General features: G+C 50.3%; 2 protein-coding genes across 3 annotated transcripts in view; one reads left to right on the top strand and one right to left on the bottom strand.

Moving 5' to 3' along the window:
* LOC310686803 (uncharacterized protein) overlaps positions 1 to 15,116 on the bottom strand; it is a 128,980-nt gene that overhangs the window by 59,052 nt on the left and 54,812 nt on the right. Inside the window, exon 3 of one of the 2 annotated variants that reach the window (XM_083461058.1) lies at positions 8,955 to 9,099. The gene's annotated coding sequence lies outside the window, so the exon portion shown is untranslated. Of the gene's footprint in view, positions 1 to 1,239; positions 1,653 to 8,954; positions 9,100 to 15,116 lie in introns of those variants that run through there. The other variant, XM_083461057.1, reaches the window with a different exon arrangement.
* Positions 1 to 15,116, top strand: part of LOC310686892 (uncharacterized protein) — an 85,540-nt gene that overhangs the window by 37,772 nt on the left and 32,652 nt on the right. The window lies entirely within an intron of this gene.

Genomic DNA, 15,116 nt, shown 5'->3' with positions numbered 1-15,116 from the left:
ATGTTTGTCTCTGTCTTTGTGTGTTTGTGATGTCAATATAAAATGTAAAACCCAATAAAAATTTTATTAAAAAAAAAGAAGAAGAAAAGGTTTCTGGCTGATTCCTGGGTAGGACTGCGGAAACAAAGAGCCGCTTCCTAGAAGGCCTCTCTCCTCCTCTCTTCCTCTTGGAATTTCCTTACCTCTCCAGGGAGACCAATGGTTGGACTTGGCAAAACCGCTGTATCTACCATTAATTTGATTTTGATTTTGAATTGATATTAGAATGAATTGATTTTAGAATGCATTTTAATTAACTGATTGTGATTATATGTAAACTGTGTTACTTTTATTGTTGTTAGCTACTCTGAGCCCAGCTTCCGCTGGGGAGGGCGGGATATAAATTATTATTATTATTATTATGGACAGGTCAGGGGCTTATGGGGTGGGAATTGGGTGGAGCTTGCAGGAAGGAAGGTGTGTCTTGTTAACGGAGAAATCTGAGGGCCCCCCTGGACAAAAAACAAGGACACCAGCCAGGAATACCAGAGCAAAACAGCAGCCAGTAGGCTTGGTCTTTATTGAAGACTGTCGTGACAGGACTCCCACCTGCCACCAGTTGAAACAAGATGGAAGCCCTGAACAAGAGAGAACCCAATCTTTTATTAGCTGCTAATGCCAATGTTACACCCCCCCCAAACTACATCATGCTTACATCATGAAAGGGGAGGTCTGGTGGCAGTAATCTGAGCATCCTGGACCCTGCCCCATAGTTCTCCTTGCCCTCCACCAAACACCCATCAAGTGTAACAAAAGAGATATTTACATTTCCCTGCTAGGAGCAGAAGTGCGAGAATGGAGGGGGGATGGGGGGAGTGCAAAAAAACATTACCACCATGCGGCCTGACTTATACCCCCCCCCCCCAACAAGAAAGGAAATGGCAGAAATGTGGCCTGTTGTTTAAAGCGGCGTCAGCAGAATTAAAAGCTGCCGTGTGGCCTACGTCTGGGGTCGCACACCACCATTCATGGCCAGTGGAGCCCACGGCCATGCTCCCCCACGCCTGCAAAAAGGAAACAGCTGAAATGTGGCCTACAGCTGGAGGGTGGCGAATGGCGGCCTCGAGGGATCCCCCCCCCCTGCCGCTACAAAAACAAGAAGGCCACCCTCTGCGGTCTAGCTGGGCGCCTGCCCAGAAAGAAAATTGCACCCTAGCTTGGTGGAGGAACCATGCCCCTTCCAATCAGGCCAGATGTTACCTTAATCCGGCTGCCAGTACACGCTCTTGATGACCCTGATCCCTGAAGGAAGAAAACCAAAAGAGGCTTGGACAAAGGGGTCAGCCTCTTTTCTTTGGCCTTTGATCCGCCCCCAGCCAGCCACCCATTGTCCTCCCTGACCTGTTTCCAAGGGAAGTTAATCCCACCCTTTTGTCTTCATCTGGGTTGGTTCTTTCTGGAATGGCTACCTGTCCGGCACTCAGGTATCAGGATGCCACGGATTATCACTCAGGCAGAGGGGCTGCTGAGGAGCTGAGCTCACATGTCTATATGAATTTCTGAAGTTCTCCCTGTGAGCCAGTACATAGAGACATTTATCAGTGAATTCCTACATTTGGTATCGTGCATCAAAGGCCCTTTGAATAGATAGGAAGAAACTGTGATGATTGTGGGGACAAATCACAAAAGTCACTAAAGTGATGGTGCTGATATACAGACTACCAGCCTATACATACATTCCTGCAACAGTCTGGACAGGGCAGGGGCCTATGGGGTGGGAAGAGGATAGAGGTTGCAGGAAGGAAGGGGTGGGGGGACACAACCCCCCACTTTCCAGGGATCCCTCTCTGGTAGTCTTGAAGGGGTGGCCGATTCTTGGGTGGGAGGGAGAAGCCAAGGCGGCCCCTCCAGAGAATCCCTTCAGGCCCCACCACGGAGACGTCTCTCCAAAGACTGGTCTTCCTAGCTCTCTCTCTCCCCCCCCCCCCATTGCTGCCCTTCCCTGCCCCAGGGATGCTCCCCCTCCCCACTTCCTCGACTCCCTCCCTCTGTCCCAGAGTCTCCCCTACACCCAGAGGCCCCCCTTGGTGCGCCTTACCCCACGCCCTGCGCCCCCATCTCTCCATCCGGAGGGCCCCCCCAAAAAAACGAGCAGGGGAGGACAGGGGGGTCTCTATCCAGGCGTCCCTCACGCCCGTTATCCCTTTCATGGCCCACCTCTCTCCGCGCGGAACCCACAGAGTCCCAGGGATGCCTGCGCGGGGAAATGCGGCGAGGGGGCTTCGTTGGGATCCCCTGGGTGGGCTTCCTAAGGGCCCAAGGAAAACCCCCTTCGCAGTACGCGTGCAGGGATCCAGATCCACGAAAGGCGCTTTGGGGAGCTGGCGGGGACTCTGTATCCTTCTCTCCCCGCCCCCCCCCCCGCGACCCCTTTACCTCTTTGTCCTCGCTCGCCGTTCTCCTTCCTGCAACATCCACGTGGGTGGGGGGGATTTACCTGCCGCCCCTCCTCCCCTTTCCGAAAGCGCGCCCCCCTAGAGCTACGGCGCAGAGCAGCAATCCGGCGCAGAAGAGCCACTTGCGGGAGAAGCAGGCAGTTTGGGAGGGGGCTCATCCCCACACATTCCCGAAGTAGAAGCCGGATGGCGAGGAGGAGGAGCAACATATTGGGGAAGGGATTTGGGGTTTGCGGAGGCGGGGTCTGGGAAGGATGTGCCGGGAGGGGTGGAATTTGTGGGGCGGGGAGGAGAGGAAGGTTTCCCCCCTCCCCTCTTCCTTCTGTGAATCAGGAGATGGGGGCTGGGCTGATCCCGGCAATCCTACTGCAAAGTGGGGTCCCCCCCACAATGTTTATATTGCAAAATCCTTCCCTCCCCCACCCCACGCCATGAGCTTAGATCAGTCCGTGTTTTAGGTATTGCTGCTGTTAAATCCAGGGGGGGGGGGCAGTCAAGACAGAAATCCATCGGGATGGTGGGTCGAATCCTGATACTTTCCAAGGCGAAGCTCAGGAAAGCATTGCAGCTAGGGGGATGTGTGAATACTATTGTGGTGCTTTGGGGAAGAGGGTAGTAAAAAGGTGTGGGAAACTGGGGTTGTGGTGGAGCGATGAACCCCAAAGACTGAGAATTCACTGTGAACAGGACTGGCCCAGCCAAGCCTCACCCCCTTACCTAAAAGCCTGACACCCCGCAATGTGACAGGATTGTGACTCCTGCCCTCAGCAAGTAAAATACCCCCATTCCTTGAAATGGAGGGAGCCGTGGGCTGTGGCTCTGTCTGTGTGTCTCAGGCAAAGGGAGGCTGCTCTGTGTGTTTTGCTAGCAGTTAAAATGCACATTTTTGAGGGGAAAGCTTTCTTTTTCTGCGCTTTGCATTGAGACTTGTGTTTCCAGCTCAGCCAGGAGAGCTGGGGCTGGAGGGCCAGCTGTGTGTTTTTGTGTGTGTGTGTGTGTGTGTGTGTGTGTGAGAGAGAGAGAGAGAGAGAGAGAGAGAACACCCCCCCACACAGCAACAACAGGCTCCCAGCTCTGTGTGTGTCTATGTATTTTATGGTCTCTATCTCGGCCAAGAGGGGCTGAGGCTGAGAGGAAAGAGGAGTTTTCTCACTTTGTGTTTTGCTTGAAGGCTCCTGTCCGGCTGAGGGCTGGGGCTGCAGAGATTGGGCTCATTCCCCCCTTGGCACAACTGTGAGTTCTCTGCCCAGGACTGGCGGGCTGTGCAGCCGAGGGCGGCATTTATTTATGAGTCTTTTTTCTTTCTATACTCTCTTTTCAAGGTACTACTGTATTTTATCTGCAACATGTCGGAAGGGCAGGGAGTCCCCTTTGTGTAACAACTTAAGCAGGAGGGCATAAGGGGGGGGGGGTTCACACTCGGAGGAGAATGGACTCCGTTACAAGGCATGGTGAATAATTTTGGCAAATTCAATCGCAAATATGGTGGAGCGATGAACCCCAAACGACTGAGAACTCCTTGAGAATACCCCCCCCCCCTATGAGCCCCAGTGAGACCTGGACCTAACCAACCAGGTCTTTTGAAGCGTGACAAAACACCCTGGATGTTCGGAGCAGTTTGCATACGCAGACTCCTAGGTACCGGTCCTGAGAGAGAGCCCTAAGTGGCTACAGAAATTGAAAGGACAGTATTGTACCTCGCTGATGGTGCAGTGGGCACTGGAGGAGGCAAAAGTCATCAAATCCCAAAAGAAAGAACACTTTTCCAGAGGAGAGGAGAAAATGAAAGAACCGACCTGGACCCCAATGGTTCCCACTGTTACGGAATGGGCGGGGGCATACAAACAGAGGTTTACTCCCGAGTAAACCACATAGGTCCGTATAGTGAAAGCCATGGTTTTCCCAGTAGTGATGTATGGAAGTGAAAGCTGGACCATCAAGAAGGCTGATCGCCGAAGAATGGATGCTTTTGAATTCTGGTGCTGGAGGAGACTCTTGAGAGTCCCATGGACTGCAAGAAGATCAAACCTCTCCATTCTGAAGGAAATCAGCCCTGAGTGCTCACTGGAAGGACAGATCCTGAAGCTGAGGCTCCAAAACTTTGGCCACCTCATGAGAAGAGAAGACTCCCTGGAAAAGACCCTGATGTTGGGAAAAATTGAGGGCACAAGAAGGGGACGACAGAGGACGAGGTGGTTGGACAGTGTTCTCGAAGCTACAAACATGAATCTGACCAAACTGCGGGAGGCAGTGGAAGACAGGAGTGCCTGGCGTGCTCTGGTCCATTGGGTCACAAAGAGTTGGACACGACTAAACGACTAAACAACAACAAACCACATAGGGTCAGAGGCAATGACCTCAAGGTAACCCCGCTATACAAGGGCTCCCCTCGTCCTTTCACAACGTTGCACCAAGCACCCACAAAACCCCAACACCCCAAGAATAAAGCACCATTTGTGACCGCGTATCCCGGTGCTTTATACCGGCAAGCAGTATGAACGATGGGTGTGTTTTATGAATGGACAATTTATTTGCATGAGGATGCGTCCTGACCAATCAAATCTAGCCCTTCAGCCAATCCCAGCAATGGTATGGCTCTGCAGGAGCTGCTCAGCGCAGCTATCTTCCATGATTCAACGAGCGCTGACAAGGTGACAACAGCTCCTGCTGAGAGAACAATGGGCTAAGTTCATCGAAACCTCATTACCTTGTAATCCACTCATAAAACTGGATCCAATGTATCGAGGCCAAGTCAAGTCATTTCCGAACCCACTGTCTGTATTGTGAATAGCCAAAAACGCTTAGAAATTCATAGAAAATCACTGGTTTCAACAATTCTCTTCATTCCACCACCAATTTGCGTCATTGGCTAAGGGCTTGGAAACCACTCTGTCCCCGCCATAATCCCTCAAGCGGGAGGTCACGTACTCACAGGAAGGTACTCATAGGTGACAATCGCTGGGCAAAAGCTCTCCTCCGGACTTGCCCAGGTGCCAGACTATGCAAACCAAAGTTCTATTGTTCTTTTGCAGTAGGAGCTTGGAATGTACTTCCCAATACATATCCTGTATTTGCCTGTTCCCCTGACACATTCCTCCTATGTGAATCATGTATAACCCTCCCCTTTTCTGATGTAGTGATTATGCTCCACGAACTGCATGCTGGGATAAGATAAAAACTTTTAAAAGTCCTCGTCACCCCATCCTCAGGGTACAATTCCCCTTTGGACCTGTTGCGTAATAAACTTTGGTCTACAGCTATTTGCTCTGGTTGGTGGCTGGACCTCTACTTCTTCAGTAATAGTTTACTGAGCTTTCAAAGCATACAGCTCTCACTGGGTCCCCAGTGATGCACAAAACTTAGCTCCTGAGAGCAAACCCAGTTTCAGCAGTAGAAAAATACAGCACACAGGATATCTAAGTCAGGCACACAAACCGGCAGAAGGGAGCAAGGGAAGAAAGAGGCTGGAAGGACACAGGGCAATGGATGTGTGTCTTTCGCTTCCTGTCGCCTGGAGAGAAGTCAGCAATTCAGCATCTGCAGGGGCATCATGAAGAAAAGCTTTCTGCCGGCAGCTTCCAGGCAAATGAGCATCCTGAAAACACACACTGTGATTCTTGGTGTGTTGCCATATCAATTGTTTTTGAAAGGTTATCATGATGTGGTCTAGAAACCAGTTTGGACTATATTACCCAGCCCTAATCCTCACTGACCACCAGCAATCCAGACAAACCCTCTCCCCTTCTCTATCGAAAGGTACTTCACTTTTTGCAGTCTTTTTATTTAAACTGCTTCTCCTCTTTGAGTCTGTTGATGGTTTGTAGGGTTTCAACTCCTAAAGTTCTTCCTGTCCATGAATCTGTTAATTTAGAATTTCCACCCGGACTGAACCTCTATTTACTTTCTTGATATTTATAAGGTTTGTGTTTTGTGTGAGTTTCTTCACATAAATCAAGGGTTCCACTCTGACTGGAGCTCCTTCCACAGTCCATACATTTAAACAGTTTCTCCACTGTGTGTCTGCTGATGTTTTCTAAGATTTCCATTCTGACTGAAGCTCTTTCCGCACTCCAGGCATTTAAATGGTTTCTCCCCCGTGTGAGTCCGCTGATGTATTCTAAGGGTTGCATTGAAACTAAAGCTCTTTCCGCACTCCATACATTTAAATGGTTTCTCTCCTGTGTGAGTCTGTTGATGTATATTGAGGTGTGCACTCTGACTGAAGCTCTTTCCACACTCCATACATTTATATGGTTTCTCTCCTGTGTGAGTCCGTTGATGTGTTCTAAGTTTTCCATTATCACTAAAGCTCTTTTCACACTCTATACATTTAAATGGTTTCTCTCCTGTGTGAATCTGCTGGTGTAATTTAAGGACTCCATTCTGACTGAAGCACTTTCCACACTCCAGGCATTTAAATGGTTTCTCCCCTGTGTGAGTCCGTTGATGTCTTCTAAGGTGTCCATTCTCACTGAAACACTTTTTGCACTCCAGGCATTTAAATGGTTTCTCCCCTGTGTGAGTCCGTTGATGTTTTCTAAGGGTTGCATTGAAACTAAAGCTCTTTCCACACTCCATGCATTTAAATGGTTTCTCTCCTGTGTGAATCCGTTGATGTTTTTTAAGGGTTCCATTCTCACTAAATCTCTTACCGCACTCCATGCATTTAAATGGTTTCTCCCCTGTGTGAGTCCATTGATGTTTTCTAAGGGTTGCATTGAAACTAAAGCTCTTTCCACACTCCATGCATTTAAATGGTTTCTCTCCTGTGTGAATCCGTTGATGTATTCTAAGGGTTCCATTCTCACTAAATCTCTTACTGCACTCCATGCATTTAAATGGTTTCTCCCCTGTGTGAGTGCGTTGATGTTTTTTAAGGGTTCCATTATCACTAAAGCTCTTTCCGCACTCCATACATTTAAATGGTTTCTCTCCTGTGTGAATCCGCTGGTGTAATTTAAGGACTCCATTCTGACTGAAGCACTTTCCACACTCCAGGCATTTAAATGGTTTCTCCCCTGTGTGAGTCTGTTGATGTTTTCTAAGTTTTCCATTATCACTAAAGCTCTTTCCACATTCCATACATTTATATGATTTCTCCCCTGTGTGAATCCGCTGGTGTAATTTAAGGTCTCCATTCTGACTGAAGCACTTTCCGCACTCCAGGCATTTAAATGGTTTCTCCCCTGTGTGAGTCCGTTGATGTGTTCTAAGAGTTCCATTTAAACTAAAGCTCTTTCCGCACTCCAGGCATTTAAATGGTTTCTCCCCCGTGTGAGTCCGTTGATGTGTTCTAAGTTTTCCATTCTCACTAAAGCTCTTTCCGCACTCCAGGCATTTAAATGGTTTCTCCCCTGTGTGAGTCCGTTGATGTATATTGAGGTGTCCACTCTGACTGAAGCACTTTCCACACTCCATACATTTATATGGTTTCTCCCCTGTATGAATCCGTTGATGTGTTCTAAGGTCTCCATTCTGACTGAAGCACTTTCCACACTCCATACATTTATATGATTTCTCTCCTGTGTGAGTCCTTTGATGTATATTGAGGTGTCCACTCTGACTGAAGCTCTTTCCGCACTCCATACCTTTAAATGGTTTCTCCCCTGTTGGAGGTTGTTCAATGAAGCATATTCCACATTTCACACATTTTAATGTCTATTCCTAATGAAATGAAAGGTGCCCCATTCCCTGGAGTTTTGACTGTCTTCTCCATTTCCTTCTTCAGAGTGGGAGGAAAGGAAATCCTGTTTTGGTTTCAAGGAAGAAAACTGAGGGAAAGAGAACACATCAAGCTCCATTAGCACCTTCTGCTATTTCAACGTCTCGTACACTCCCTCACCTCCTACCCATGTTCCCAATTTTTAGGAAATGAAGTTGCCATGTCAAATGATAGTAATTCATGAGCAACTTTCAAAATCCTCAATCAATGTTCATAAAGCAGCTTGATTTTTAAAAGAATGATGTGCTGTCTGATCTCGTGCCCGTCTTCTGATGCAGAACTATCCTAAAATGACACTGAAAAGCAGTTACAGATAGGTAGCCGTGTTGGTCTGCCATAGTCAAAACAAAAAAATTCCTTCCAGTAGCACCTTAAAGACCAACTAAGTTACTTCTTGGTATGAGCTTTCGTGTGTATGCAGATACCTGAAGAAGTGTGCATCTGAAGAAGTGTGCATGCACACGAAAGCTCATACCAAGAACTAACTTAGTTGGTCTTTAAGGTGCTACTGGAAGGAATTTTTTGGTTTTGACTGAAAAGCAGGATATTCAAGGCAAATAGATAAACTGTAATTAATGGAATATGTAGTACCTTGAATATGTACTAATGATTTATTGATGGACTGAAATTGTGTTATTACTGGGGACCTGAATTTATTCCTGTTCTGTCTTAAATATCATAATCATACAATCTCATGGGGTGTTAGGGGAGCGTTAGTACCTTTGGTGGGGGTCTTGTCATGCACCTTATGGGGTAATCTACCCACCACTGGTCCCCACCCTGCACTCAGCTCTCACCTGTTTCTTCCAGAAGCTGTCAGCATGCAACAGGGGCCATAATCCCAGGAATGGCTTCAAACGGCTGGCTAAACCAGGTGAGGATACCTGAAGGGTCTCAAATCCTTGGTGGGTTGGGGAATTCTGCTGCAGGTGAAGGCAGGCCCTGGTGGATGGAGAGGAGGAGAACAACAGTGAATCTCACAGTCAAGAAGGCAGATTCTGCCCATGCTGCAGAGGAAAGTGAAGGGCAGATGGGGCTCGTTAACCAGGGAAGGAAGCCCATCGAGAGGGAAACCTCTGGTCATAATACTTTGCTGCCTCGTGAGTTATTTTCAGGAGACGAAAAGGCAATTTAGGGAAACCTATACAAATCCAGAGTGGAGTCTCTAAGAGAAGAAGAAGAAGAAGAGTTTGGATTTGATATCCCGCCTTTCACTCCCCTTCAGGAGTCTCAAAGTGGCTAACATTCTCCTTTCCCTTCCTCCCCCACAACAAACACTCTGTGAGGTGAGTGGGGCTGAGAGACTTCACAGAAGTGTGACTGGCCCAAGGTCACCCAGCAGCTGCATGTGGAGGAGCGGAGACACGAACCCGGTTTCCCAGATTACGTGACTACCGCTCTTAACCACTACACCACACTGGCGTAGTGTGGATTCTGTCCTGCACACCTCTTTCCACCCACTCCTGCAGCCAAGCTGGTGCCTAACGGTCTGCTCTGCTTTCCTTGGGAACATATTAGCCAGGCTGAGAAGGGGGTCTTGTAGTCTAGGCAGCCCAGGACCCCCGAAACACACTGCCCAGGCAATGCTGCTAACACAGCAGTTTCAGCGGGAGAGATGAGCTCAAACCTGTGTATCAAATAATAATAATAATACTGATAATTTATTATTTATACCCCGCCCATCTGGCTGGGCCTCCCCAGCCACTCTGGGCGGCTTCCATAAAAACCACAAATACAGTAAAATATCACACGTTAAAAACTTCCCTGAACAGGGCTGCCTTGTCTTCTGAATGTCAGATAGTTGATTATCGCTTTGATATCTGCTGGAAGGGCGTTCCACAGGGTGGGTGCCACTACCGAGAAGGCCCTCTGCCTGGTTCCCTGTAGCTTTGCTTCTCGCCATGAGGGAACCGCCAGAAGGCCCTCGGCGCTGGACCTCAGCGTCCGGGCAGAATGATGGGGGTGGAGACGCTCCTTCAAGTATACTGGACCGAGGCCGTTTAGGGCTCTAAAGGTCAGCACCAACACTTTGAATTGTGCTCGGAAACGTACTGGGAGCCAATGTAGGTCCTTCAAGACCGGTGTTATATGGTCTCGGCGGCCGCCCCCAGTCACCAGTCTAGCTGCCGCATTCTGGATTAGTTGTAGTTTCTGAGTCACCTTCAAAGGTAGCCCCATGTAGAGTGCATTGCAGTAGTCCAAGCGGGAGATAACCAGAGCATGTACCACTCTGGTGAGACAGTCTGCAGGCAGATAGGGTCTCAGCCAGATGGAGCTGGTAAACAGCTGCCCTGGACACAGATTTGACCTGTGCCTCCATGGACAGCTGTGAGTCCAGAATGACTCCCAGGCTGTGCACCTGGTCCTTCAGGGGCACAGTTACCCCCATTCAGGACCAGGGAATCCTCCACACCTGCCCGCGTCCTGTCCCCCAAAAACAGTACTTCTGTCTTGTCAGGATTCAACCTCAATCTGTTAGCTGCCATCCAACCTCCAACCGCCTCCAGGCACTCACACAGGACCTTCACTGCCTTCACTGGTTCTGATTTAAAAGAGAGGTAGAGCTGGGTATCATCTGCATACTGATGAACACCCAGCCCAAATCCCCTTATGATCTCTCCCAGCGGCTTCATGTAGATGTTGAAAAGCATGGGGGAGAGGACCGAACCCTGAGGCACCCCACAAGTGAGGGCCCAGGGGTCTGAACACTCATCCCCCACCACCACTTTCTGAACACGGCCCAGGAGGAAGGAGCGGAACCACTGTATAACAGTGCCTCCAGCTCCCAGCTCCTGAAGACGGTCCAGAAGGATGTTATGGTCCATGGTATCAAACGCTGCTGAGAGATCCAGCAGAACTAGGAAACAGCTCTCACCTTTGTCCCTAGCCCGCCGGAGATCATCAACCAATGCGACCAAGGCAGTTTCAGTCCCATGATGAGGCCTGAATCCCGACTGGAAGGGATCCAAATGGTCTGCTTCTTCCAGGTGTGCCTGGAGTTGTTCGGCAACCGCTCGCTCAATCACTTGCCCAAGAATGGAAGATTTGAGACTGGGCGATAGTTGGCCATCGTGGCCGCATCTAAAGATGGTTTTTTAAGAAGCGGTTTAATAACCGCCTCTTTCAGCGGGTCTGGGAAGGCTCCCTCATGGAGGGAAGCATTCACCACCCCACGAAGCCCATCGCCCAGTCCTTCCCGGCTAGCTTTTATAAGCCAGGATGGGCAAGGATCCAGGAGACAGGTGGTTGGTTTCACTCGTCCAAGCAGCCTGTCCACATCCTCGGAGGTAACAGATTGGAATTGATCCCACTCAACTTGACTAGACAGAACTCTAGCACTCTCCCGCCCCGGCCCTGCTCCCACGGTGGAGTCTACTTCTTCCCGAATCTGAGCAATTTTATCTGCAAAAAACTTTGCAAAATCATTGCAGGGGAACATGTGGCCCGTACTGGGCCCCGATGTTGCAGGTGGTTCCGCTAAATTGTGAACCACCTGAAAAAGTCTCCTGCTGCTGTTTTCTGCAGATGCAATAGAGGCGGCGAAGAAATTCTTCTTCGCCGTCCCTATCGCCACTTGGTAGGCTCGATGTTGAGCTCTAACCTGTGTCCGGTCAGATTCAGAATGAGTTATCCGCCACCGGCGCTCTAGCCGTCTCAACGATTGTTTCATTGCCCTCAGCTCCGTGGAAAACCACGGGGCTGTCCGGGCTCCATGCAATCGGAGAGGGCGCTTCGGAGCCAAACAGTCAATAGCCCTGGTTAACTCCACATATCAAAGTCTCTCCGATGTGGAACAAGGAATACAGAATCGCTATGTACATCATATGTCACTCTAAAAGTATTCAAAATATTTGCCTTTTGAAGAAAAGACCACCAAGTATCCGGTGGCCCCTTCAAAGCTAATGAAAATATTGTGCCTGGAGCTTTTGGGGGTGCAGGAGCAGGAAAGCTTCTTCCACCATGATCCTTCCAGTTGGGATTCAGGCCTCATCATGCGACAGAAACTGCCCTGGTTGTGCTGGTTGATGGTCTCCGATGCGCTGGAGTCAGAGGGAAAAGCTGTTTCCTGGTTCTGTTGGATCTCTCAGTGGCTTTGGAGACCTTTGGCCATGGTGTCCTTCTGGACCCTCCAGGAGAGCTGGGGAAATGGTTATGCAGTGGTTCCCCTCCTTCCTCCTGGGCCATGTCCAGAAAGTGGTGTTGGGGGATGAGTGTTCAGACCCCTGGGCTCTCACTTGTTGGGTGCCTCAGGGCTCTGTCCTCTCCCCCATGCTTTTTAATATCTATATGAAGCTGCTGGGAGAGATCATCAGGGGTTTTGGGCTGGGTGTTCACGAATATTTGGGTGATACCCAGATCTTCTTCTCATTTTATTAAGAACCAGTGAAGGTGGTGAATGCACTGTGTTGGTGCCTGGAGGTGGTTTGAAGATGGATGGTGGCTAACAGATTGAGCTTGAATCCTGACAAGACAGAAGTACTGTCCCTGGGGAACAAGGGGATGGGCAGGTGTGGGGGACCCCCTGGTCCTGATGGGGCAACTCTGCCCCTAAATAACCAGCCTAGGGGTCATTTTGGACTCACAGCTGACCAAGGAGGTGCAGATCACTTCTGTGTCCAGGGCAGCTGTCTAGCAGCTCCATCTGGAATGCAGGCTGAGACCCTCCTTCCCCGCAGACTGTCTTGCCAGAGTGGTGCATGCTCTGGTTATTTCCAGCTTGGGCTACTGCTTTGTGGTCTAGATGGGACTCCCTTTGACCCAAAACTGCAAATGCATGGGAGCAGCGCCGGGACCACATATCACTTCCTCTAAAGGATCTTACCTGGCTCCACGCAGATTTTCAAGCACATTTCACACTGTTGGGGCTGACCTTTAAAGTGTCATGGTTGCATTTTCCAGGCATAGAAAAGTATTGATCTAATGCAGGCTTCCTGAAACTCGGCAGTTTCTTTTTGCTGAGAGCTGGTGGTGGGATAAGTTGCGATGAGGTTATGAAGAACCTTTCTTGTTTTGGGGAACCAGATGAAGCTGGTTTAAACTGGAATGAGCCAGGCTTGTTATCCAGTCCCAAGGTTACTCTGACATGGAATTGTTTATAAATTACAGTATTGAAAGGCGCCTGGTCCCACTTCCTAGTCTGCTATTTCTCTACTCTGCTTTTGTGATTCTTACTTGAGAACTGTTTTGGTATGCTAAGTTAGGGTTTTATGTAAGTTAGGTTTTTGCTTTTTTTTAAATCCTGTTATGCTTCTTTGCCTTCAGTAATAATTTTTTTTGCTGAAATAGATCGTTATGGAGCAGCAAGATCTGCAACCTAAAGCCCTCAACAGCCTCGACCCTGTAGGCCTCAAGGAGCATCTCCACCAACATCGCTCAGTCTGGACAGGGAGGTCCTCCTTCGAAGATCTTCTGCTGATTCCCCTCCTGCAAGAAGCGAAGTTATAGGGAACCAGGCAGAGGGCGAGGAAATGGGCAACATTCTGACATTTAGAAGACAGCTGAAGGCAGCCCTGTTTCGGGAGGTTTTTAATGTCTGATGTTTTACTGTCTTTTCTTTGTACTGGAACCAGGCAGTGGAAGAGAAACTTAAAGATGGAAGCCCGAGAGAGAGGAAAAGGTTTCTGGCTGCTTCCTGGGTGGGATTGCGGAAACGAAGAGCTACTTCTGAGAAGGCCTCTCCCTTCCCCTCTTCCTGGACAGGGCAGGAGATTATGGGGGCTCATGGGGTGGGAAGAGGATGGAGCTTGCAGGAAGGAAGGGGTGGGGGGACACGACCCCTCACTTTCCAGGGATCCCTCTCTGGTCACCTTGAAGGGGTGGCTGATTCTTGGGCGGGAGGGAGAAGCCAAGGCGGCCCCTCCAGAGAATCCCCGCAGATGCCACCATGGAGAAGTCTCCCCAAAGACGGTTTCTTATCCCCCCCAATGCTCCACTTCCCTGCCCCAGGGATGCTCCCCTCCCCACTTCCTCGACTCCCTCCCTCTGTTCCAGAGTCTCCCCTGAACCCAGAGGCCCCCTTTGGCGCGGCTCACCCCTCACCCTCCATCTTTCCATCCTGAGGGGCCACCCCAAGACGCACAGATTAGGGACAGGGGGGTCTCTATCCAGGCGTCCCTCATGCCCGTTAACCCTTTCATGGCCCGCCTTTATCCGTGCGGAGCCCACAGGGCCCCAGGGATGCCTTCGCGGGGGAAACGGGGCAAGGGGGCCCTCGTGGGGACCCCCTGCGTAGGCTCCCCATGTCCGCCGCTGCCAAGGCGCCTAAGGGGCCAAGGAAAGCCCCCTTCGCAGCACGCGTGGGGATCCAGACCCCACGGAAGGCGCTTGGGGGAGCTGGCGGGGGTCTCTGGGTCCTTTTCTCCCCTCCCCCCCGCGACCCCTTTACCTCTTTGTCCTCGCTCCCGATTCTCCTTTCCTTTCCTGCTACGTCGACGTGGGGGAGGGGATCCCCTCCCATGACGCCCCGCCCCCCCTTTCCAAAAGAGCGCGCCCCTAGATCTTCGGGCAGAGCAGCAATCCGGCGTAGAAGCTCCACTTGCGGGAGAAGCAGGCAGTTTGGGAGGGAGCTCACCCCCCCCTTATTCCCGGAACAGAAGCCGAATGGTGAGGAGGAGGAAGAGGAGGAGGAGAAGAAATGGGTGCAACGGATGGGGGGCGGGATTTGGGGTTGTGGGGGGTGGGGTGAGAGAAGGATGTGCCGGGAGGGGAGGAATTGAGGGGGGGAGAGACAGGAAGGTTCCCCCCTCCCTTCTTTCTTCTGGGGATCAAGAGAGCGGGGGAGGGGCTGATCCCTGCAATCCACTCGCAAAGTAGGGTCTCACACCCCAAAATGTTTACATTGCAAAATCCTTCCCTCCCCCACCCCACACCGCGAGATTAGATCCGTCCGTGTTTTAGGTACTGGTGTACATTGAGCAGCGGCTTGGACTCTGTGACTCCTGTGTTACGGGGAAAAATGG

The sequence above is a fragment of the Podarcis liolepis genome (genome assembly GCF_965112155.1).
Source record: "Podarcis liolepis genome assembly, chromosome: 10".
In the NCBI taxonomy this organism is placed as follows: Eukaryota; Metazoa; Chordata; class Lepidosauria; order Squamata; family Lacertidae; genus Podarcis; species Podarcis liolepis.
Note: the sequence above shows the minus strand (reverse complement) of the source record. Positions and strands in the feature narration are given on the sequence as shown.